This window comes from Zonotrichia albicollis, chromosome 1, assembly GCF_047830755.1.
Source record: "Zonotrichia albicollis isolate bZonAlb1 chromosome 1, bZonAlb1.hap1, whole genome shotgun sequence".
In the NCBI taxonomy this organism is placed as follows: Eukaryota; Metazoa; Chordata; class Aves; order Passeriformes; family Passerellidae; genus Zonotrichia; species Zonotrichia albicollis.
In genome coordinates, this window is record NC_133819.1 from 113,594,433 (window position 1) to 113,620,039 (window position 25,607).

The 25,607-nt window shown below is 35.2% G+C and overlaps 1 long non-coding RNA gene across 3 annotated transcripts in view; it reads left to right on the forward strand.

Moving 5' to 3' along the window:
* The window catches only part of LOC113458838 (uncharacterized), a 69,895-nt gene that overhangs the window by 10,831 nt on the left and 33,457 nt on the right, over window positions 1-25,607 (forward strand). For 2 of the 3 annotated variants that reach the window (XR_012582415.1, XR_012582413.1), the window contains 2 exons: window positions 6,978-7,090; window positions 9,263-15,764. This is a non-coding gene — a long non-coding RNA (uncharacterized LOC113458838). Of the gene's footprint in view, window positions 1-6,977; window positions 7,091-9,262; window positions 15,765-25,607 lie in introns of those variants that run through there. The other variant, XR_003379478.2, reaches the window with a different exon arrangement.

The window sequence follows — 25,607 nt, forward strand, 5'->3', positions numbered from 1 at the left end:
CTTAAAACCAATTCCAGTTTTGTAATACACATGTCCACTTCTATACTGGTACACCACACTGGAAGAGAAGCATTCCAGTCTTGGGAAACATTTCTGATCCTGACAAAAACTATTTGGTAAAAAAATACAAAATTCACAACCTTATGATTGCTAAAACAATGATTTTCAACAAACCTATGATTCAACTTCTCTGAAATTAACCGACTTGTATTAATAAATCTTGTAAGGAATACCAGGCCACTCAAAGAAATCTCAATTGCTCTGAAGTTGATTGGTAACAGAAGGTTGCAAAATTGTATTATTTGAATAATACAATTTTCATCCAAAATATGTAGCATTATATCATAGAAAATGTACAAAATAATGACATGTTAGCTGCAAAAAATATTATTTTAAATTATTGGTTTGTATTTAAGCATTAGGATTTTAATAACTTATTCAAGAAATTTTATTTTAGTGGCCTTCTAAACATTGTAAAGTTATTTTATTTCAGTAATAAAATAATATGTAAAAATATGTGAAATATAAACAAGATTTTGTGAGGTGAGCACATGATAACATTATAGATAAAGTTTCAGTGGCTTGGGTGCATTTAGTATCAGCAAAGAATTAACACCTTGCTAGGCCATCTAATGTTTGATAATGATGTTTGTTGGGTAAAACCTTGAAATTCTAATGTTGCTTGTATGCAAACTATACATACTGCTCATGTGTAATAATTTTTTCAATTGATGTAAATAAGAATCTTTACAGGTTGCTTGCAATAGACTAAAAATTTGTGAAAAATTTATTTCAGATTTATGTTTCTGGAGACTTTAAAACCATTTATGTCTGAATAAGTTTCTTCTAAGTTCCTTCATTAAATAATACAGAATGCATATTTAAATATCAGCAACCCCTACTGTTATAGGGGCCATGGTATTTTCTATGAACTCAAGATGTTTTTAAATGGTAAGTTCATTGGGATCATTGAATCTGTGTCTGAAAAATTAGGAGAGACTGGCTATTTTCAAGCAAAGGTTGGTGACATCCCTAGTATAATGCCAAGGAGGTCTGTCACAGAAATACTCAGAGGAGTGGGCATTCTGCCTCTGAGAGACAGAACAACCAATAGAGATTTCTATAAATGTCCTGTTTTCAGTATCTGAGTTTTGATGAATGTTCTTCCCAGATTTCACCAGTTCTGACTGCTGTTTCTGTGCTGTACCATCCTTGGATGAGCTAGTGACTTTCAGGGAATTGTATCTGGAAAAAAGAAAAGCAGCATGTTCAACTGAACTTGTGCCAAGAATTTTCATTCAAGATTCCTGAGAATTTTTATTCTTTACTTAATCTCTCCCTGTGCTTTCTATTTGTCATAAAATATCATCATTTTGTAAAATGATCTGGAAAATTTTTTGGTAAAATCCTACAGGGAATTTAGTACCTTGAGATTTATAATGAACCATTGTAGTCAATCATTAGATCATTATTTTAAAAAGCCCAAAAACAGAACCAACTCAAAAATAAAAAGAAGGAAAGGGACATTGAATAATCTCCATATAACCATTTCAATTTTCCATCCTGGAAAAGAATCATGAGTAAGCAACAGTCCATGAAGTGATTTTAATTATTAACTGTCAAAAAATATCCTCTAATCATTCACAAATCAGTAGATCCAGACCTCCTGTTTGAAAATATGTGTGCAATTTCATTTGTAAAGTGAGGATGCAAGTAATGCAAGTATTGCCTTTTGCAATTTTAGTGAAGCTAATGTAAGGATTCTGATAACTATATCAGAATGTGTTAACTGCTTCACTTATTTTATCATAAGGAGATAAGGACTTGTACATGATGTGGTAGATATAAGGGATAATATTAGGTATAATAAGCCATATTATGCCTAATAATTAATCCATTCCATGTTGTATGCTATTGAAATGAAGATTTAAAACAAGAACACTGTTTCTATCTGTATCCTACATCACTAAGTTGTAAAAACTCTTCTTTAAAAATCTTCTTTCCATTGTTCATAATTCTGACGATGCAACCAGCAGTCACAAGAAATCAATTTCTTTCTTTGTTTAACACTGAGCTGAGAAGTCCTTTAAAGGTTAAAGATGGATGACAGTGTATAAATTGTATTTCTTCCATTCCTTGGCTCCATAATTCTAAAACGAAGACCATAACCAAATACCTCCCTTTTTGTATCCCATAAATATATAAAATAAAACTTAAATTAAAATTTATAAGCAAAAAACAATATAAAATTATTAATTTGCAACTAGAGTGCATGAGATTTGAATGTTGAACTGTTGCAGTTGCCTCCATACTTCCTCTTTGCTTGCTCATTAAACTGCTGCTACCATCCAAGATTTTTGTTTGTTTCTTGGTATAAAAAAATTCATCACATTATGACAGCACCGATAAGTACATTTGACCATGTATTATGATAGCATATGGCAGTATAGTTGTCATTCTCCATAAGATAGTTTTTCATGTTTAAAAATCAACAATTTATTTATATACATTTTGGCACTTATTACAAAAAGGTATTTATCTTTCTTTTCAACTGAAAAATTTCCTAAGCTCTGACCCCCTTACTGCTTGTGTGTGACTTCTTGTCCATCATTTTGCTTAGTAAAGAAAAACTTTTCTAGTTTTGTTATTAATAATGTACTATCACAACTGTGCCCAACTAGATCACCAGTCTTTGATTTAGCAAAAAGCAAAACTCTAGATATTTTTCCATAGTAACTCTTTCATACAAAACATGAAGAATGACCAACATTTTATAGTGGAAGTAATTCAGTAGCTTGCCTGATCATAGGTCAGTTTTCAATCACAACTTTAATCTATCGTACTTTTCCATAATGAATTTAAGCTTTTATAGTATTTTATTCAAAAGGGTTTCTTATAGCAGGTAAAGTAGTGCAGTTTCCAGAAAATCATTTTTAATTCCTAATGCCAAATCACTACTTCCCCTTTTAAAAAACAACTTGTTCTGGAATAGAATTATATGAGGTGACTCACTGCCAAATTTTATCTTCTCTAAGGTGGAATGCTTTCAAAAAGAAGTAGCTGAGAAGGTGTAATTACACATACTTTATTTTTAACCCATTTTCTTCTAATTTTTTGCCCACACTTCTCTGCTCTGAATAAGCACTGTTACTTCCATACTATCTATAACTTTAATCTCTTTAATATTTAAATGTTAGAATATTTGACCCAAGGACTTGTGAAAAATTTCTTAAATAAGAGTTCTGTGAACAGTTTTGGTGAATGCTATATTACATTGCCCAAATGCCAACTTTCTATCTACCTGTTTGATTCAACGATCACCCTTGGTCTTGAGCTTTATTTGTATGTTTGTTCTAATATTTTGGAGACATCATTAAAAAGAGAAATTAAGACTTACATGGAAAAATAATATATGGTCAGTCTTTAAATATAATTCCCAGCTTTTGGGATGTCAAATATTCTTTTGCTGGTTGATAATTTCTTTTATATGCATCTTCTTGCCATCAATTTTGCCCTTCCATTTTCACTAATTTGGAGAGCTCCAGTGGTTTCCAAAGGCTGCTAAAGCCTATATCTATACACAGGTAAAAAGGCAAAAATGCAAAATTTTAACCTAAAATGAATGAATCTACCTAAGGGTAGTGTTTATTGCTGTTTTTTATGACTATGGTTGATTTAAACTTAGCTGACAGAGGAGCTGACATTGACATTATTATCCTCTGAATAAACAGTGTAGCAGAATCTTACCAACTACTGTTATCCATCAGTAATAATATGGGAAATATTTGCAGGTTCTTGCATAGAAAATGCTTCTATTACTCCAAGGATCTGGTAGGACAATAACTACCTCTAAAAAAAAGACAAATAGTGTCATTTCAATGAGTCAATTTCTGTCTTGATATTTAATCTTTTAAGATTGAGCCATGAGACAATAGCAGTAAAGTAACTTCATAATTTTCTGGTTCTTTATGCCTTTCTTATTCTTTTGACTTCCTAAATCTGTACAATTAATTTTACTTGTGTTAATTTTGAAGCGGTGCTTTCAAAGAATTGCCCACACCCTTCAATGCATCATTGTTCCCAATAGAGAAGCAACTCCTAACATGTGTGAGTCAGGAGGTGCTTTTCTGACTCATCTTTCTTTATTTCAGCCTATCACTTAATTAAAAAAAAATATATATGTGTATATATACACCTCTTAAGAATTTCTCAGATGAGGCCCAAAATCTAATGGTCTTCCAAAATGATGTGTGCTTTTAGCTGTTAACTACTTGATTATTACAGCTGCTGAAATAGTTAACTAGGCTGCGCTCTCAATAAAAGATGTCTTTGCTGTTGCCCAAATTTCAACAGTTATAATGAGTTCACCTTGGAATTTTGCTGGATTTATAAATAAAGGAATATAAAATCAGCCTTTCTGATCCAAATTTGTGATTGAGAAAAATATTGCTTCAGGAGATGTAAATTCCACATAAATTTTCCTACTTTGGCTTGCAATCTCGAAGCCTTTGGCTACCTGCACTCAGAGCCCCATTACTCAATGATAATTTTATTCTTGTGTCTTCACAATATTTTAGTGTTTAAGTTTTCTTCATACATGTGCATATCAGTCTTATAACTGAATCTTGGAATTTCAGAGTCAGGATGTACATGGAGCAAAGGGACAGGAGTTTTTCTCAATTCTTTTGGTAAGGAACAGTCTTTTCATATTTAGTACAGTGTCATGCTTGTTATCGTCAATACAGACTGCAGGCAATTGTATAATAGTCACCATGTCTTTGGGGATAGTGTTTCCAAAGTTTGTCCCCATTTTGTGTTAATCTTTTTCTCAGTAGTTCTCAGGTTTGGTTTCTTTGTTGTTGTTGTTGCTGGAGTCTTTTATATTCTTTTTTTTTTTTTTTTATTTCAGTAAGTTTTCTGGTATGCTTAAATAGCAAAGTGTGGGTAGAAGATTTCAGAGCAATCAGAGCAATTGCTCCTCAACCATCCCAATAATTTGAAGAGTGGTGCTTGTATTGATATATCTGACTCCTTAGGTCCTAGGAGTCATCTCTAATTCACTTTTCACACCCTTCACAAATAGTTAGAAATACTCCCTTGGAAAATTTGCTGGTTTTCCCCTCCATACAGCATTTCTAGATTTCCTGTTCTACTTTTCCTCCCTTCTGACCATAAGACTTAACTGCTTTCCCAGGTCCAGCTTGAATTCCTCGGTTGTGCCCTTCTTTTGGAATTTGAAATAGCTTTATTTTACATACAAACTACTATGCAGTAGGAGGCCATGCAATATAAACAACTCCCCATATACTGTACATTGTATAAAGAAAACATGTTGATTTTCTTTTCAATTCCTTGGTACTGGCTCTAAAACCTACCAAGTATTACCTTAAATATCTCCTAAGTGGTTATGATTTCAAAGTTGAAATTCTGCATAATTTTGTGACCTACTGAACTATACTTCCCCATCTTTCTATCTGCTCAAAGGCTCCTGATGTGCTCCCATCAATACCTCCAGTCTCTCTTGACCAGCCTTGTTGCTTGTCTCTTGCATTTCTTCTGCGTCTGTCACAGCATTTCCTTCTCTAATTTTCTGCATTGGTGAGCTGCCCATTTCTGCCTCACTAGTACCAAAAAAAACAACTCAAGTGACTGTCCCTTTTGTCCTATGTACCTACATAGAGAAGAGAGTGATAAAGTGTTTTCTTCTAAGTAAATAGAATAGTGGGTTATTTGAACTGATTTTAATACACTGACTAAATTATCTGTGTAGGTAAGTGACTGAAGTACCTGCCAAGTGTCTTAATTCCTCTTGGGGCATGGTTGTGTGTTTTTTTCTCAATGTTTTATGACTTGCAAAGAATAGATGAACAAAATTTTAAAAACCTACAGCTTCAATTGATGCTTTTATATCACAAATACTTGAAAAAATAATGTATTATTCAATAGAAGTTATTTTTCATATTTTCTCTCACTTACAGAGTTTATTTTCTTGGAATCTTTTTACCCATTGCTTATGGGATGTAGATCCTATTTTGGTTTTATGCATGTAAATCTTCAGGGCAAAGAAGGTCAATGGTACATATTAAAAATAAAGTAAATTTACATCCCATGCTTTCTCAGTTAAAGCTGCTCTTTCAGAGAAAAAAATTAGACATTCAACTTCCCCAGTGTTCTGGGTTCTCTTTAGTTTGGAAGGTTAAGTGCAAGAAGGAAAATGCAAGAGTGTGCTTCTTCTTTGGAGGGCATATTTTTGTCATCTTTTTCAGTTGAGAGCAGTATGATTTAATGGCTTAAATTTGAGTTAGGGAAATGGGAGTTTCAGCTGATAGCTAATGACTTGTGAAACTGACTTGAACAAATCTTTTACGATGTCCCCATGACAACTCTTGGCTTTTACTGTGAGTAACATTAACAAGTGCTTTGGAAAGATGTCATCAGACAACTGACTGCAATTCTGAATGGAATTGGTAGACTTCACTTTACAGGTTTTTCTCTACTTTTTGACTGCTGGCCAAAGTCTGGCTCAGAATCTGAGACAAATAAGGCCATAAGGTGGTGGTCAAGAACATACAAAATAGTTCTACCTTTGAATAATTCCTGTGGATTTACAGTCTCCAAAGCTGCTACAGAGACGAAATTCACCCCTGGTTTGACCAGTGGAGCTTGCAGACATGCCTTCCTATCACTTGCAAAGTACTGCAGCTGTGGAATGTGACCTACAGCCCTCTGTGATTGCCTCAATTTTTTTGCTGAAAAATCAGTACATAAAGATGTGTGTCTTCTGTTCGAGCTTTTAATTTGTGGGGAGAAATGTCACTGAAAAAGAATTCTGGTGTCAGACCAATAATGAACATTGTCATTTTGATCTGCATTTCATGTTCCTGTGTTATAAATCCTCAATTTTTCACTTGAAAGTGTTCATATATAAAAGGCAGTGCAAACCCTCCTTAATTTTACATTTTTGTTTTGCCCTGCAGCTGTACAGAAAAATCACTATCTTGCAATTAAAACTATTTTCCTTGGTGGCACACTTCAAGAGTCTGGTTCTTTTGTTGGCAAAAGTTTGTAGTGCATGAACAGGTAATCCTAGGTGAGTCATTAATCAGTTGAATGAATCTCACAATTTTGTGGAATATCCAGTGACACAGCTCTTTGAGAATAATATTTCTGGAAATGCATTAAGTGTTTAGCTCTCAGACAACCTGACGTAAAATCTTACTGGTTTGCAGTCTAAATCTTGGGTCTTCATTTCAGCTATGGCATAACTGAGGTTATACTATATATAAAAATTCACTAGATTAAAAATTCACTTATTAAGATTCACTAAGAAAATTCTAAAACTATTACTATATTGGAGGGAAGAAATCTTATTGCGACAAAATGTGGTTAACACAAAATATAGTCTTGTATTTTTCAAAATTCAAATGTGAAGATAAAAAAGAAATGAGCAATTTTTACTAAAGTGATTTAGGTTGCACCAATTGGGGCTGGTAAGTCATGCAGTGATATAAATGATATAAAAAATGATGTGCTACTTCTGAGTACAAACCACTGCAATAGTTCAGGTGTTTCTATGGCTGCTGGGCAAGAATAGTTCTCTGAATGCTCAGGTGGAACTGGGGAATGCTTGAATGGAAAAAAGGCTTGTAGCTTGTCTTTTCTTTATCCAGTGATTTCCAGAGTTAAGACTTAAGTCAGTGTTTATATTTCACCCTGTCCAAATACACAATACAGCAGTTTGAGAGCTAAAGTGGTTAACTTTATTCAGTTCCATAGTGTTAAGACAGGAGTTTTAGTGAAATCTATAGCAATCCAAACTAAGCCCAGGCTGGTTTGCCTGGGAGTGATGAAGACGCTTGTGTTGAGTCTAGGTATAGCCTCAACTGTCTGAAGAGAAGCTGTGTCCTTTAGACAAGAAGAAATGCCAAGGCTATAAATGTTGCTTCTGTGACAGTCTGAAACTTTCAAAGACTGCATTTAAAAGCACATTTAAGGATTCCACAGTAGAAAAAAAAGGCAGTGGGAAATAATTAATTCTTTTTGAAAGACTACAGCCTATGCTGACAATGAAGTTGGTTATAACTTGTCACTGTAATAACTTTTATTATATTTGTCTCAACTATTATATGCAAAGAGAGAAAATTCCTTCTGGATTACAAGTAGAAATAATTGAAATAACTAATGAGACATATGTTTAGCTGAAATACTAAAAGTGCCAGAATTTTACTGCAGGTAACTGCCAATTTAGCTTAAGGCAGTCACCATTTTTAAAATTGGGCTTTATAACTGATAGTATGGAATGAATTATGGCAGAAAATCTGAAAACGGAGTAGGAAATTTTGCAAAGCTCTTTTTATGCAAACCCTTACCTATATGCAACACTGTATGTTCAGTGTTTTCAGGCTCTGGCTTTTGAAATCACTGATCTGGAAATGTGATAGTGATCTTTTTCCCTAAGACTTTTAGATATTCCATGCATTTCTGATATTGTTGTAAATTCTCTTTCTGGAGAAATAAATATATAAATATTTCAGCTGTCTCCTGACTTAGTTCCTGGGCATAAATTCATGAAGAAAAGAACAACACCTGTTCAGTTTCTTCTAACAGTGATGAATTTATGTGGCAGGACAGGATGTCTGTTTTAATTCTGTGGTTCAGCACCACTTTTGTAGCTGAATCCTGCTGTTTCTACCCCTGTTAATTTCATGTAAAAATTATCTCTGGCCTATGAAAATTAATTCTATTGGCAAAGTTCTGTTTAGACACAATATTTTGTAGCTGTTGTCATTCTAGACTTCCTAAACAATAGTTTTGAAAATGGTCTTACACTTAATGCCTAATATGTTCTTCATTTTTATTTGCTTAAAAGTAGAATGTGTGATACTTAGTATTTTGCATGCACACTGAGAGTAAACCTGAAGGAACCAATATAAAAATTTTCATTAAAAACACACAGAAACACACATATAGAAGACTGTTAGTGGAATTTTGCAACAAATAGTTTTTAATAAACTTCAAGTCTTTCTGAGGAGCTTGACTGTCAGTGCTGTTGAAAACCAATAATACTGCTGAACCAGCTTTTCAGTGTCTTTAGGACATAGCCTAAAATTTGTGAACAGAATGCTCTACTTCGGTCTAAATCTCATTTCAGTAAGGCATTTTGAGAAAGTGATACAGGTATACTTGGAAGGACTTTTGTTTGTTTAGACTCTGTGGATAGTGAAAATAAAGGAACTGAGGATGGTCTTCCTGTCTTTACCAGGACACGCAGGAATTATCAGCTGATAACCCTCTGCATCCCCAAAGTGAAGAGGCTTGAAAGAATCCTGGAAATCTGAGTTGTAAAAGGAAGGTTAGAAAATGGATGCAATCTGAAAAAGGAGATAGAAAAATACAAAGATTTTTGTGAAAAGAAAAGAAAAGAAAAGAAAAGAAAAGAAAAGAAAAGAAAAGAAAAGAAAAGAAAAGAAAAGAAAAGAAAAGAAAAGAAAAGAAAAGAAAAGAAAAAAAGATCTTCTGAAGAATATGACTGTAAAATTGAGCCTGCAAAGCTGGAAATGTTTAGGAATGGGTAGTCTCCTTTTCCCATTCTCCAGGGAAAAACCCAACTGAAATAAAAGAAGTTACTTAATTTTTCATCTCCACTTACTATCCCAGGTTAGACCAGGAGCACGTATTTTTTCCCCATCTTAACACAAGATTACTTTTTTTTTTTTTAAATTACAAAGCTCTGGAATCCATGTAATGCATATATTGTGTTCATACAGGGGTTTACGAACCACGGAGATGAGCAGACAGGAAATATATGCCCTTTGTTCTGATGGAGTATTTTTTGAAAAGGAGTTATCACTCTGAAAAGTTGTGGATCTGAAAAATCATCTTTTCACCTTCCAAGTTTCTAATGTGACGTAAATAGGACGTGCTTTTCAGCATGGCTGGGCAAAAGCCTTTGCCACTGCATGGTGCTTTTTCCTTGTGTTAAGTGCAATCAATAATGAGCTTTTAAAAATGCCTGTTGACAGAAGTGTGAAGGGAACATATCAATCAGTTCCTGAATAAAATGGCTCTATGTTGCAAGAAATTAAGTACAGTAAATCTCAAAATCATTTAAATTAACTTGATTCTTATTGGTTCTTAATACTAGGTTAACCCATCAGTACAATACAAACAACATAAAAACTACAATGAAAAAGGAAGTTCTATTTATTTTTTTTTTTTTTCTCTAGAATTTCCATTGACGGCTATTAAGAAAAAAGTTGTTTTTCAAACAAGCAGTGTTCTGGAAATATCAAGATGACATCCACAGGTGTCTGCAGGAATTGTAGTCAAGTTTTTTCTATGTAGCTAGCTGCTAAGCAGCCTTTCTGGTTTCGTGTACCTTGTGGTTCTTGTGGAATAGTAGGCATTTTGGATGTGTTTTGCACTAGGAGGTGTTGGTTCCTTATGATGCAAGTAAGAAAAGACTTTGTAAAGTATCATTCAAAATGGTGGGGTTTTGAGCTAACCCTACAGAGAAAGAAAAGTATGGCTAATTTTACATCTTAGATACTGAGAACCTTGAACAATGCATCATTGAGTGGTTTAACTATCAGGGCACATCAAGCCAAGCAGACCCCATCCATAAAAGCATTATCCAATTTTGGTAATGTGACCTGTTACTGAATTTTTTTACAAGAAAATAGTTCATCACTGCTACTGAAAAGCATAAAGATCTCCTATAAGAACTTCTTGTTGCACTTTTAGATAAAAGCAAGGATACCAAGGTGGTGAGGTCATTTCTACCATGTGGGAGCAACCTGCAGGCTCCTTTTGTAAAGACTGGCCAAGCCCATCCTGCAGATGGGCTGTGGAGGGCCCAGCACAGGCTGAGGGCCATGAGCAGGGCAGCCAGAGCTTCTCCCAGTGACTGCTGGGTGGTCATTACCTCCTTGATGCACAAGGGTCTCCCAGTCAGGAGCACTGCAGCATTTTAGAGAGAATCATCAGACCCAAAGAGATGTCACAGGAATGGAAGAGAGATTTGTGTTCATGACAAAAAAATTCAGCTGTGGTGGAGAATTACAGGAATTGGGTATTTTTTTGTGGTTACTCAATGAATTTTCTAGTGGTTAGAACATAATTTAGCAGGAAGCAACTCAAATAAAAAGAAATTAAAGATATGTTTCACTCTAATATCTGTATGTGAAATCCTCTGAAAGTACAAGACTTGCCAGCATTTCACTGTCCTAAAGTCTTGGTGACTCTGTTGCTCTGTATTATGAAAATATCTATTGTATTAATAATAGAGTATGGAATACAAAGTGAGTGGGAGTATCAGAGCATTGAGAATGCCAAAACTTGTAAGGAATCACTCTAACTTAATCTTAGGCTATCTTTGTAGTCAGAAGGGGATCAGTCAGGGCATAAACATTGGGTTGGATGGCTTCATAGCCTAATAGTCTTCTGTATCTGAGAGGAGCTGTCTGATAATAAAGCTCTGAAGAATAAATATGCTTTCCTGAAACATTGCTAATTTGGCAAGTCTTGTTTTTATTCTGAGTTCTTTTTCACAGCCTGATTGGGAGCCATGTTGTTAACTTTCTCCAGCTGAGTTTCCTCCTACTGCAGTCTCTTTAGAAGTCAAGGTCTGTGACCACTCTAAATGTTAAACCTTCTTGAAAGCAGTTTCTTAATCACCTGTACAAATCCTGATTAAGGTGTTAAATGCACTTTAAAAGAAAAATTGCAATAAATATGCAATAAATTGACTTATTGAATGAACAAATGTCTAAATAATTATTGAAATATAAATATTTTGAAACTAACTCCCCCTCCCCCCCCAAAAAAAAAACTCAGTTTTTTTTCTATTTACTATTAGATTTAATTAAAATGTGATAGTTTCCTTCCGAACATCTTAACCCTAAGGAAAACTGCAAAAACAGCTGCAAGCAGTAATTTGTTAACTCAACAACCATGCAATCAACTAAGAAACTATCAAATTACTTCTGGAATTAAAATCCCATCTATGGAATTTCAAGTAAACCAAATAAGATGTAATGTTTATCATCTGTCAGACAATTTTTAAAATAGTGGCAGGTAATTTGTGAGGGAATTTTGACAGAAATTGTAAAACAATTAATATTTCATTGCCCAACTAACTGCTGAGGGGAGCAGGGGACAATAAGGATGAGTTTAAATAAACAGTAAGCATCTTCAATTAATTGTTTCTGATATAATCATGCATAGTTTTGGAAGTGAGATCTCTGTTGCTACACTGGGTCTGAGCAAATAACTTTTAAACTAAAAAAACAGCCAAGGGGATAGAAAAAAATGGAAGAGAGGCATTAAGAAAGGAAGTTATTGTGAACACTTGACTTAGACATATCTCAGTAGATGCAATTCAGAATATAGTTCTGTCCATGTGAGACTTCCTAGAGAATATCAGTACAGAGAAAACTTCTTCAGCTTCATCAGGAACTTTCCTGGGATGCTTTTTATGGATGCTAAAGAAAGGATCAGATGTCAATTGCAGTAAAATTAATCCTGTGTAATAAAAATTTATCTTCATTTTATTTAAGGAAAACTGTATTTTGTACAGGGTTTTTGCTGCTATTTCTAAAAGCACCTGCACTGCTTGCATAACAAGACATGTGAGTACAAAAAGCCTAGGAGAAAATGCAGCAAAAATTATGGTAAATCTATTACTGAGAAATGAGTTCAGATATGATGGAATGAGAGATTGCATCTATATTTAATAATAATACCTAGAAGATTTTCTATCTTAAACTATATCATAATTTGATCGAAAAAATGTATTCAGTCATCGTTTCTTTAAATATAGTATCTAATCCATAACTTATAACGTAGTCTGCATTTGTAAACTTCCAGACTTTTTGGACAGAGAGGAATACAAACATTAGAACAAAGAATAAATCATGGATTTAGTGCAGTAGCTGGAGTAAAAAAGGATGCAAACAATGCAAAATGGAAGAACAAGCAAAAGGCCTGTTCTCAGAAGTGTTCTTTCCTATTGCAGAAGCAATCTGAGGAATAAATATCCACTTACCACCAGCAAGGTGATCTTTTGGTAATTTGTATGTGCAACAATAGGGAGTCATATTCAAGGGATAGAACAACTGGTGTATAATAATGCTTTTTTTTTTTTTTTTCTAGCAGAGCTTAGGAGAAGGCAAGAATTAGAAATGCTGCGAATCAATTAATATTAATATCATAAATCCAGCTGAAATGAGGGAGGACAGAGGATGGGCAAGCTTACATTCAGAATATTATCCATGCTTTTTCCTGGGTGGTGAGGTGGTAAAATGAAGACCCTCAAAAAGTACTTCAAGAAATACATATATAAAAGTCTTCAAACATTCAAGTTTAAACTTGTAACTTCAATATCTAATTACTACATGGATGAAGGTATTGAGTCTATCATTAGTAAATTTTCAGATGACACTAAGCTGGGAGTACATGTTGATTTGTTGGAAGGTAGGAGAGCGCTGCAGAGAGACCTGGAATGGTTGGATGGATGGGCAGAGTCCAATAAGATGAAGTTGAACAAGTCCAAGTACCGAGTCCTGCATTTTGGCCACAAAACTCCCTGCAGTGCTCCAAGCAGAGGATGGTGTGGCTGGACAGTGCCCAGGCAGAAAGGGACCTCGGGGTGCTGGTCAAGAGCTGACTGAACATGAGCCAGCAGTGTGCCCTGGGGGCCAAGAAGGCCAAGGGCAGCCTGGCCTGCATCAGGAACAGCGTGGCCAGCAGGAGCAGGGAGGTCATTCTGCCCCTGTACTCGGCACTGGTGAGGCCACACCAGGAGTGCTGTGTCCAGTTCTGGGCCCTCAGTTTGGGAAGGACGTTGAGAGGCTTGAGCACATCCAGAGGAAGGAAACAAGGCTTATGAGGGGCTTGGAACACAAACCCTGTGAGGAACGACTGAGGGAGCTGGGGGTGTTTATCCTGAAGAAAAGGAGAGTCAGAGGTGACTTTATCACTCGCTACAACTCCCTGAAAGTGGCTGTAGTCAGGTGGGGTTGGTCTCTTTCTCCAGGCAGCAACCGACAGAATGAGAGGATAGAGTCTGAAGCTGCACCAAGGGAAATATAGGTTGGATATTAAAATTTTTTTTTTTTTTTTTTATGGACAGAGTGATAAAATACTGGAATTGTCTGCCCAGGGAGATGAGGGAGTGGTGGAGTCACCATCCCTGGATATGTTTAAAAAAAGACTAGATGGTGCCATGGTTTAGTTGAGGTGTTAGGGAATGGGTTGGACTTGATGATCTTGAGTTCTATAATCTTAACTGCATAGATTATCAAGTCCCAGACACAGGGAATGTTCTCTGCAATTCTAATTTACTGAACTAAGCAAAGCTTTAGAGCATTTTGACTGCAGGTATACTGGAGGGAACAATTCCATAAGACAGCCCACTCTCTTCTGCACTAAATTGAGGCTGACTACTGATTTCCAAGAGTTAGAAGGGGGGATGTGGTTAAATGAACATGAGAAAGAAAGGTACTGTGCCAGGAAGTCATAGTGGGTGTGAAAAGCACACTGTACCAAAGGGCAGGGTATTGGTCTCCATCATATTGCTCGTCTTCCAGCTCTGCTAGAATCAGGACAAGGAAGAGGTTAAGGATTTCCTGTGAGGAATTTAGCTTTATGGAAGTTCTCATATGTAAATCAAACACAATCTCTATCCTAGACATACGTGTATTGTTGATTTGTTTATTTCATTTAAATGAAAAGATCTGATACTTCAGATAACAAAGGACTGACCTGGCTTTATTTTTATTTCTGTTTTTCTTTATTTATATGATGTTTCTTCATTTCCTATTTTGTTTTGACAGTAAATATGCTTTTGTGGACAGATTCCTTTACACATGAGGTGTGTATTATTTTAAGATCCTGATTCTGACGGAGATTTTAAGACACCTAGGTAGTTGCTAAGTAATGCAGTGTGGATGATGACCCAAAGAATGGAGACTTGAGTCATAAAAATGTCTATTTCTCAAAAAAAAGGGACATCAAATGATGTTCAGAATCATACTTAGTTACTCAGTGATGGCATTTGCCCTACCCTGAAGTCTTCAGGCTGTTGATTCAAGTTATGCTATTGTGTGACCCTTGGTGTTTGAGGGAAGAATTCTGGTACAATTGAACAAGAAATCTAGTTATGCATATATTCCTACAAGTATGTATCCTACAGCATTCAATCCTTTCATATATGGAATGATCATTGACAGAAAAGAATAAAACAACACTAAATACATTAATGTACCACATAGAGTGGCAATTTTTGAATTTTGTTCCTTTCCACTTTCTTTGTACAATGTAATCTACAGGAAAATTAAATGTCTCCAGTTTCACCCATGCATAATTTTCCCTTGCAGGAGTTGGACATTTTCAATGGCTCTGCACCCATAAGTGATTCCAAATACTCATGGGCAGCCATTTCTTTGCTCTGTAAAAGCCACTGTCTGATTAATTTCCTTGGTTGTGTAACTACTGATTGGCAGTCTCAGTAAAACCCTTTTAGCTTAGCCTTTTCCCTCTAATTTGTGATTTGGCCCAAAGAATAAGTGTCCCAGTTTAGTTCTGACCTACTTATAGTTAAATTGACAGCTTGCTCTTTGCATAGGTTTCTTTATTAAAATCAAAGAGTGCCCTCAAGCCACCAAGTTTTGAGGCAAACCCTAAAGCTGTCGTAATATCATTGATGGAATTATAGGGTAATTTCGAATATGTAGCATTTCTAAAATAATTTACAGGAGAGCAAACTGCGGCCAATTAAAAAGACCAATATGCATATCATAAATATTAATACAGAAGCTATTATCAATAGAAGGATATTCTTTTTAAGAACATCAATATGTTGAAATCTTTCTTTCAAATGCAAAGTTATCAAATATCCTTAATTAACCTGATTTTTTTCCTATTGACCATGACTTTGAGAGTTTTATTGTAGTTTTCCATAATCCAAGTTACTGGGTTATTTAAAATCTATTTTTTGGTTTCTCCTTTCTTCAAAAAATATAAAATATTATGATTTTAATATTTTAATTGTTTTCCTCTATGGTTTTTAATTTTCTATTGAGAGAAAAAAAATACTCCTCCCATGTCATTATTATTTTTCTTGTATGGTAGGAATGCTTTATTTTTTGTTTCCTTTCTTTTGCATTTATTTTTTCTCTTCAGCAGCCTCTCTACACGAAGTTTTATCACAAAAGAAACAAAGCAGTGTATAATGACCAGGTGTTTCCATGTAAGCATATTCTTCTTGTATGTGAGGATGTTGCACTGCATAATTCAGAGGATTTTTGAATGCAGAGTGATTGGCATGATATTTCCTTTAGTGAGCTCAGCCCTATTTATTATTTTTATCCTATAATTCACTGTAAACAGCTGCATATTCCTTCTTCTGTCAAAGAGCAAGGAAAAAAAACATTTTCTGTGTGGGGTTTTTTTTTCAACTCACTGTCTCGGCTGAAGTTGAATATTGAGGTGTCTCAGTTACTAGGTGGAGAGAAACTATCACCTTATTTGGATCACATATTGTGCTCAACATCTGAATTTGCAGCTTTTGAGATGACCCAAAAAGGGTAAAAGTGTTTTATTTTTAATATTTTGAGTTCTTTTTGAATTTTAGTCAGTTATTAGTATGGGCTGCACGCCAGGCACCCACCAAAGCTCTATCACTCCCCTCTGCAAATGAACAGGGGAGAAAAAATATAATGAAAGGCTCATGAGTTGAGAGAAGGACAGAGAGAGATCACTCACCAATTACTGCCATGGAAAAACAGACTGGACTTGAGGCTATTAATTGAATTTTTTACCAACCAAGATTAGAGAAAGATAATAAGTAAGCTGAATCCTGAAAACACCCTCCACCCAGTGTCCCCTTCTTGCCAGGTTCTACCTCCTCCCTTTCAGTGGGCAGGGAGATGGAATGGTCAGCTCATTACAGGTTGTTTCTGCTGCCACTCTGGGAGAGGAGTTGTTCCCCTCTCCAGCATGAGGTCTCTCCTACAGGAGACAGTCCTCTACAAAGATCTCCAGTGTGAGTCCATCCTATTGACAGCAGCTCTTTACCAACAGCTCCAAAGTGGGTCACTTTTCCATAGGCTACAACCCTTCAAGAACAGTCTTCTCCAGTGTTGATCCCCCAGAAGGTCACAAGTCCTGCTAGGAAACCTGCTCCAGGGTGGGCTCCTCTCTCCATAGTTCTGCAGGACTCTGCTCCATCATGGTCTTCCCATCCACCACAACCTCCTCTCAAGCATCCATCTGCTCTGGTGTGGGTATCCTCTCTCCACAGGCTGCAGGTGGATCTCTGCATCCCTGTGGTCCTCCATGGGCTGCAGGGGCACATCTACCTCACCAGGGTCTGCATCATTTGCTGCAGGGGAATCTCGGCTCCAGTGCCTGAAGCACCTCCTGTCCCTCCTTCTCCAGTGACCTTGGTGTCTCCTCACAGCTGTTCCTCTCACATATTCTCACCCCACTGTTCTCTGGGTGTAATTACTTCTGTGCAAAAAATTTTTTCCTTGAATTTTATCACAGGGGGGCTGCTATCATCACTGATGGGCATGGCCTTGGTGAGCAGTGGGTCCATCCTGGAGCTGGCTGACACTGGCTCTGACAGACATGGGAGAAGTTTCTGGCAGCTTCTTGCAGAGGTCACCCCTATAGCACACCTGGTACCAAAACTGGGCCACACAAACTGAACTCATAGTGCCAGGAGCCAGGAAACATATTGCTGCTACTGTACTTGTTATGTACTAAAATAAAAACAGCTTCAGAAATATTTGTAGCATGAATTTTGGTTTTCCTAATGAACTCCACTTCCTCCAGGTTTTGAGAGAGTAAGGAAAGGGTTCTATCTTGAATGTGCCATCTGTTCATGGCAAAGGATGGAAAGGACTTGAGAATGCTGAGCTTTTGTTTTAAGTGTCAACCTAATGCTACCTTGGGAAAAAATATTTTGAAACTACCCTTGAAGTTACCTTGATGGATTAGAATTGTAACAAGAAGAAAGTTACATGGGAGAACTGACAGGCTGCTGACCTGCTTTGCTGAAATAACAATGATCAGAGGAAGCTATTTTCAGTGGTTAATTTAATTTTCTGACAAGTATGAATAAGTATAGATGTTGAAGGTCAAATTCTGCTAAGAAGTCCTGATATATTGCTTGTGTCCAAAGACTCACCAGCAATTAGAGATCAAACTCATGTCTTCATTTCTAATCAACAACAGTCTCATACTAAAAACTTCCACTTATTTTCTAAAGTTTGCAGATATGAACTTTAGAGTTATAGAACCAGTCATCTTTCTAAGTGGATGCAGAATTTTGCTGCATTGAACAGTTACAATAACTCTAAAGTGTTGTCGTGTCCCTGGAAAAAAAATAAATGTTATATTTATATTGCTTAACAGCTCCACTAATCAAAAACTGTTAAAAATGGGTCCTTTTTTTTTCTTGATTTCTTCAGAAATTCACTTTTAATACCACTTTTTCCTCTGAAAGGGGTTAGAAGACTTCCCATTTACGTTTGTGAAGGTTAGGGGATTTTTATTAATTTTTTTTATACCACACTTTCACATTTATGTGTCATCCTTGCTATCGGATTGGCTTTATGAACACTCACAATTTCTCTAGTCTTTGCTTTCGTGTTTCCTGTCCTCTGTTCTCCTGTCCAATTCTAGCTTTGACTATGTAGCCTCTCTTATCTCAAAATTTATTTATCAAAACAAAACTAAAACTTCAGACTGTTTTACTGAAATTTTTTAATTTAGGATTTTTAATGTTAAATTTGGAAGCAGGTGATGGTGGTGTCACCCTACATTTAAAAAACATGTCCTTTGTTGAAGATAAAAAATGTATTTGAGAAAATCAAAATTTTGTCATCCATTAGCACATCTACAATTACACCGAATTCAATTTTCTCAGTATTTTTCCATGGGTTTCATTGATAAGAAAATATTGTGATCTAAACCTTATAAAATTTTTGTTCTGTATCTCTGTTTTAAATTCTTTGTTAAGTTATGCTAGTTTTCATTTTCACTACAGTATGAGCTAAATCCAGGTGTTATTTAAGAGGGGTCATATTTAATATAATAACTGCACATTACAAGGTAGCTGAACTTAGGCAAATTGTTTTTCCATTTTAGTATACTTCCATATATACATTTATTTATATCAATTTGTCACAGGGTATGCTTAATTTTTCTTCCTTCTTTCATCATTTCCTCAGCCTCAGGTAAAAGAGAGATAGAACTCTTAGGAGATAGGAAAAAGAAAATCTATTGAGCGTCCTCTTTCTGATAAGTATTTCATTTCTGAAATACAAGCTTTATGGATGGATGCCAAAGGAGCTTAGGTTTTTTGTCCTCTTCCTTGTTTCTTGGATTTGGACTCAAACTTTAATTTTCATCTTAAGGCTGCAACGATACTTACAAATGAATGCCCAGAGATATGTTATTAACACTCCAATCTTCACCTTATGTGTTACATGAGGATTATTGAGTGTATATTGAATCAGTACTGAACATTCAGAGAAAGCCAAAATTGGTAAGCTGCTCCAAGCCTGCACAAAGGTGAAAATAAATTTGATTTCAAATACAATTATTTGTTCTAGGCAACAAACAACTACCTCTAAGGCTTTGCTTTTGAGGATGGTTTTACCTTTTTATGCTGGTTCATCTCTGTCAAGCAAAGTAAGCTTCTTTTCTCTTGGAAGGAAGATTGTGCTGCAGGGTTCAATTACAGAACATCTTTGAGTCTCTAATTAAATTGTCTCCATTGTAATTATATGGCTTTTAAAAATAAATCTTGCAAATGTCTTTGAGCATCTGCTAGAAGTTCAACATTTTATTAGGAGTTTAGTTGCAAATTATTAGAGATCCTTAACAGTAGGAATGCCTTATAAGAGAGTAGGTTCAATGAATAGTGCTGTGCCATCCTTGATACAGACTTAGTAAGATATAAGTAAGTAAGACTGCAGGTTGTGTTTTCCTTTCTCATTCTTTCTATTGTCAAAATAGTTCAAGATAGTTCACTTCAGGGATGACTTTGTTGCAGTTTGTCGTGTAGACAGAAGGTTACTCTTACTTGGGACTCAATAATAGAACAGAAGCAGGCATACTTCATTGGCAGTAATGATCTGTGACTAATATTTTAAAGGTAGAAAAAATTCCTGAAATAGCAAAAAAGAAACAAGTCTAAAACCAAGCACACATGTGTAGGGTCCAAACAAGACCTATCTAGTCGACAGTCCTGCTTCTGCCCCAGTCTACACCCAATTTTTGAAAAACCCTGTGAGCGGGAGCAGAACTTTTGCACACTCTGGTAATTTGGGCTGAAGAGCTTCATCAACAGAGAATCCTTTGTGTCTGGTTTTTACATTTAATCTGGTTGAATGGTCCAACATATGTACATTATATTTCAACACATTTGGTGATGGACTGTGCCCCATTACCCATTTTGCAGTCCTTCTGTTCTAAAGCATTTTTAGTATGAAGTTTACATGCCATAAGAACTATTTCATTTTCTGAGCTGCTCAAAAACTCTTCACTGAACATCTTCCAGGCCTAGTGATTTGCTGCTGATCATTTTCTAAATTTGCTTTAAAGATTTGTCTACTTACATTTCAATCTGATAAAGATCTGTTCAGCATCTTACCTGGAAATAAAAGCTTCTGGTATGGAAATACTTCGAAATTACTGCAGAGCAAACAAGAAAAACACATTTCATTTCACATTCTAGTGTATTTTACATCTTCTGAATATTTTCTATATCCTTTGACAATCTAGACTCTGCTCTGCGAGACATTTTTCCAATGCATTCTGAAAAGGATTTATCATTCATTATTTCCTTGACTTTGTTAGAGACTGTTCCCCTCAGTCCTCTTTTGTATGTCTTCTTTTTTTCAAATATTATGCTATCTTACTTATTTTAATATAGAAAGTCCTATTATATGATGCTCTTTTTTCTTGTTCAGGTGAAGGAGGGGGAAAAATATGCCTATTTTCTATGTCCACATGTGTATATTCTATACATATGTGTGTTTAGCTATATATGTGGAGGTGGTGAGGCATTGGAACAGGTTGCCCAGGGCAGCTGGGCATACAGGCCAGGCTGGACGGGGCTCTGGGCATCCTGGTCTAGCAGAAGGAGTCCCTGCTGTGGCAGGGGAGCTGGAACGAGGTGCCCTTTAAGGTCACTTCCAAAACAAATCATCCCATGATTCTATGAAAGTACTTTACCCCAAGAATGTGTCATGATTTCTAACATGCTTCCTTATCTTGCTCAGCAGTGATAGTGACAGTTTTTATACAAAGTCTTTTTCTGAGATGTGTAGTGATTCCAGCATCTGGGCATTCCTTTGTAAATATCTTTGGGGAATCCTGTGAAAAAGAAACTTCACTGAGCAGCTAATCAGAAATTCTGCAAAGTAGTAACAATTTTTCAAAGAATAAAAAGTATTCAAAGAATAAAAAGTATTCAAAATACCTGACACTGAAAATATGGATGTTTGTATGTATTATTATTGATTTATTTATTTCATTTATAGTTTATTATATAAACACAGCTTAAAAGCTTGAGTAAAATACAATAGATTTAAAGCTTTATGTCAAGACAGAAAGAAGTTTATTCTTCTTTACTGGTATTTAATGGACGCTATTTAATCAGAATAAGGAAGAACTGGTTGAATAATATGTATAACAGACAGTTCATATTATTATTCAATGCATAACAAATGCTAAATACTTCATAAATAATATCATTAACTTAGCCAGTGAATGGTACTCAATTACATTCTAATATGGGCTCTCTAATAGAATTGCTTTTCTGCTATTAATGGTCTCTAAATTAATTATGATTAAATTAATATTAATTAGCTATGCCACTCTGACAGTCTACTGAGTGGTTCCTTTTTGGTTATCTAGTGCCATTTAGATTGCAGTTTGCCTAAAGATTCACTTCCACAAGTATTTCTACATTGCAATGTGTCACATATAAACATTCAGTTATTGCTAAAATTCACTTTTATCAATATACTATAAATATAATTCAAATCTTTAAAAATTCCCTTTTTTACTGCATCTGACTTGCTTAGCTATAAAACCACTTTATTTTTTTAATACTGGGTTTGGCTGGGTTTTTTTTCTGCATGTAATTTATTTTCACATAAAGCACAATCTAGAAATAATATGTTATTTATGAGGAGTCAACATTTGTTTCGAAAGGTGTGAAACAAAACATTGGTCTTGCAGGAACAAGCTTACTTTCTTATTTTCCTATTTTGCCTTCAATTTCAGTCATTGCCATTTGGTAAAACTTTCTCTTTGCAAAAAGAAATATAATCTCACTAATCAGAATGTATGTAAAGCTTCTAATTTGCTAAGTAGAAAGTATACCTGAAAAAAAAAGTAAAACATTCCTGGCTGAGTTTTCCACAGTGGAAAGAGCAATATTGCATTTTGCTGTGATGTATTCCTGGCTTAATGTAATTTTTTCACAAAGATAATGAAGTCACTCAAATTTAATTAATGCAGAAGACCAGCCAGAAAGTGTACCATTAAATACCCTATTAAATGTAACTGTGTGCTTATTATTTTTTACAATTTTGCTATGTACAATGCAATAAGTTCATCAGCCTAGAGAATTCTGGTTTGAGTTTTCCGTGTTTTGATTGATCATTTATCGGCGTTTTTGAATATTGTCTGGTTTTCTCTGGAATTTGTGAGGAAAAGAATTTTGCTTGCAATGACTGGACTGGACTCTTTCTCAAGTCATATCTTAGGTGGTTTCAGAATGAACTGGACAAGTGGAAGGAAAAATTCACCAAAACTTGTTTAGAAAAAGTCATTACATAATTGATGTGCTGATGGATACACATCACTGGATGTAGAAGGGGAGTATTGCTCATCTGTATTTTACACTTTTATCTACATATCTGCTATTTGTGATTAGAGACACAAGAGTTTATTTGCTAAACCTTCTCTCTCCTATTATCATTTCTACATTTAATTGTGGATAGCAATTATTTAGACACTTTTGTATGTTTTTGAATTTCTATTGTCTGGTAGAGATTTATCTTTGAAGTGAACATCTGCATCTTTACCTCTCTTGAGTCTTACTGAGTTTAGCTTTCTGAAAATTTGAAAAATAGGCATAGAAAATAAACACAGCTTAAAGTAGCTAATTCTGGCTTTTCTCATCTCAGATTCCTCTGCTGATGTAACACAGGAATATTTTTTTTGCTATCTCTAATATTTATTTGATTTTGACTAGAACTGAAGAAGTAAATTCATTTGTGTTCCTGAGTTACTTACATACAAATCCCTTGCCTAATTCCAGATTTCTAATGCAGGTTCAGAGTTGATGTAAACTAGTTTAAAAAATTCTTGTCCATTATCTTTTCCCTTGTTGATTCAAATGCACCAGGTCCTAGACATATAGGAACATACTTCGAGTTTTTATATATCTAGGAAATTTTCAAGAACTTCCTTTTTTATTAAAGATTCCCTAGGAAGAATGAGAACAATTTTGGCTGGGGTGGGGGATAGTTCAGGCTTTTTCTTTTTTTAGTATATGTACTTATTTTCTGCTACAGATGGTACCTAAAAAGAGGCCTCTGTCCTAAAAAGGGTAGTTGAGAGTTTGAGAGCATAAAAAAAATTCAATATGAGGAACAGGAAAGGGAGAATTTAGGGCCTGAATTGCTTTGTGTCTTTCCTTCCTGTTTATCACCAAAGAAAATAATTATTTTCTTTTGTAATTTATAAAGATACACATTCTGTTGTTACATTTACTCTTATTTGGTCTTTTCCTTCTTGGTTATTTTGAAATGGACAGTATTTTTGAAAAAGAAAAAACAAAAAATTATCTCACATTAAAAGAATGCTCCAACAGAAAAGCTCTTCCTAACTTTCACTAATTTTCATTCTTGCTTTGTACATTTTTCTTTTCCTGGATTACAAAATTAAATCAAATAGCCTACTCAATTACTTAGTTCAGTCACAAATTTTTTTTGAAAGCTCAGGACTGCTTCATATTCAAAGACATGTCAAATTACATTCTTACGCATATCTGTACAAATGTCTATGGGAGATATCTGCCTCTTTGCTATTATCTGTGGGGAAAAAATTGATGTACTGGTTCAATTCTTAACTTTAATTGACTTGGTTTAACATCCTACTGGCTGTTATAATTTGAAGCACCTGCTGCTCCAATCTTCCCTTGAAACTGAACTGCCACAGTAGTTGACAAAATTTTGTCAATTTCATGCCCTGCTCTAACTGATAAAATGAGCCATTCATTCTGATGCAGATGAACTGCATGGAGTATAAACTCTCTCTAGTATATCTCAAGAATTTGTGTCAACATCTGGCTTGTAACAGTGGCAGGATTTTCAGCACTGGCAAAGAATGTCAGGAACCCTCAAAGTACTAAAATTCTTCACAAACGTATCTTTATTAATATTTAATGTCTTAATCAGCAGTGAGACACTGAATATGGTACAATTAAAATCAACAACAATGAAGATTTACAAAGCTTAGCTCCAGCTGAGACTTCATAATCTAAACTGAATGACTCTTTGCAATGACTCAAAATCAAATAGTGCCCTGAAATATAAAAATATTATCCTGTTTACTGTTTATATGGGATGTGAAAGACTTTACTTATGGGCCTGATACTGTTTTTTAGGGTATTCTATACAGTACTTAAGTTTGGAGACTGCATCTCTGAAGTAATTGAAATTACTTATTATAAAATTATATTTCTTACACCAATTTGTATCATACAAAAAGCTCTGCTAAGTGCTTAGACTGTATTTTGAACAAAATTCTGATAGGTATTCCACAGCACTGTGGTCCAATGTTTTTTGCCATACATTGAACAAAAAAATAAAAATATATATAATGGAAAGTGGATCATGCCCCATTTGAGTTAAAACATCAGAAATATTTTCACTTGGAAATGGAAAAAAGACACATTAGGCAGGCAATCTCATAGCCATACTTTTAGTGGCTTTGGCCAATGACATAATTGACAATTGTCAATGTTTATTATATAATGTTCAAGCAGGTCAAATCTGTCTGTGCATAAATTACTTGTGCAGGATGCATGCTGCTTGCTCCAACAGAGTAGTGTTGAACATCAGGGCAGAGTCACTTTGTGATAGCCTGTTTCACAACAGATTCAGAAATGTTAAGTAGCAAGTAAGCCCTGTCTCAGGACAGTGGTGTTGATGTTGATAATATTGGTGTGCCCAAAGGAATTAGCATGCTTTCTTAGACTCTGGTCCAACATGTTTCTATTCATGTGAGCAAAATTTCCTAGCTGGAATATTCCTATGGTAATCAGCAAAGCTCATGGCAGTAAAAAGATAACAAACCCACTGAGTTATTAGCCATAAAGAAATCATTCTTGTTAAAATTCCTACAATCAAGAAATGCTTTTAAACGTGTCTCTCTAATGAGAGGGAGCTAAAACATACGCAATTGTGCTTTTTTTCTTCCTGTCTTTGTCTCTTGGTGTCTTTTTCTTTACAGTTTTGAGTCCATTCACTCTGAGGGTTGAAATTAGCAACAAAGATAGCAAGAGGTCCCTGAGT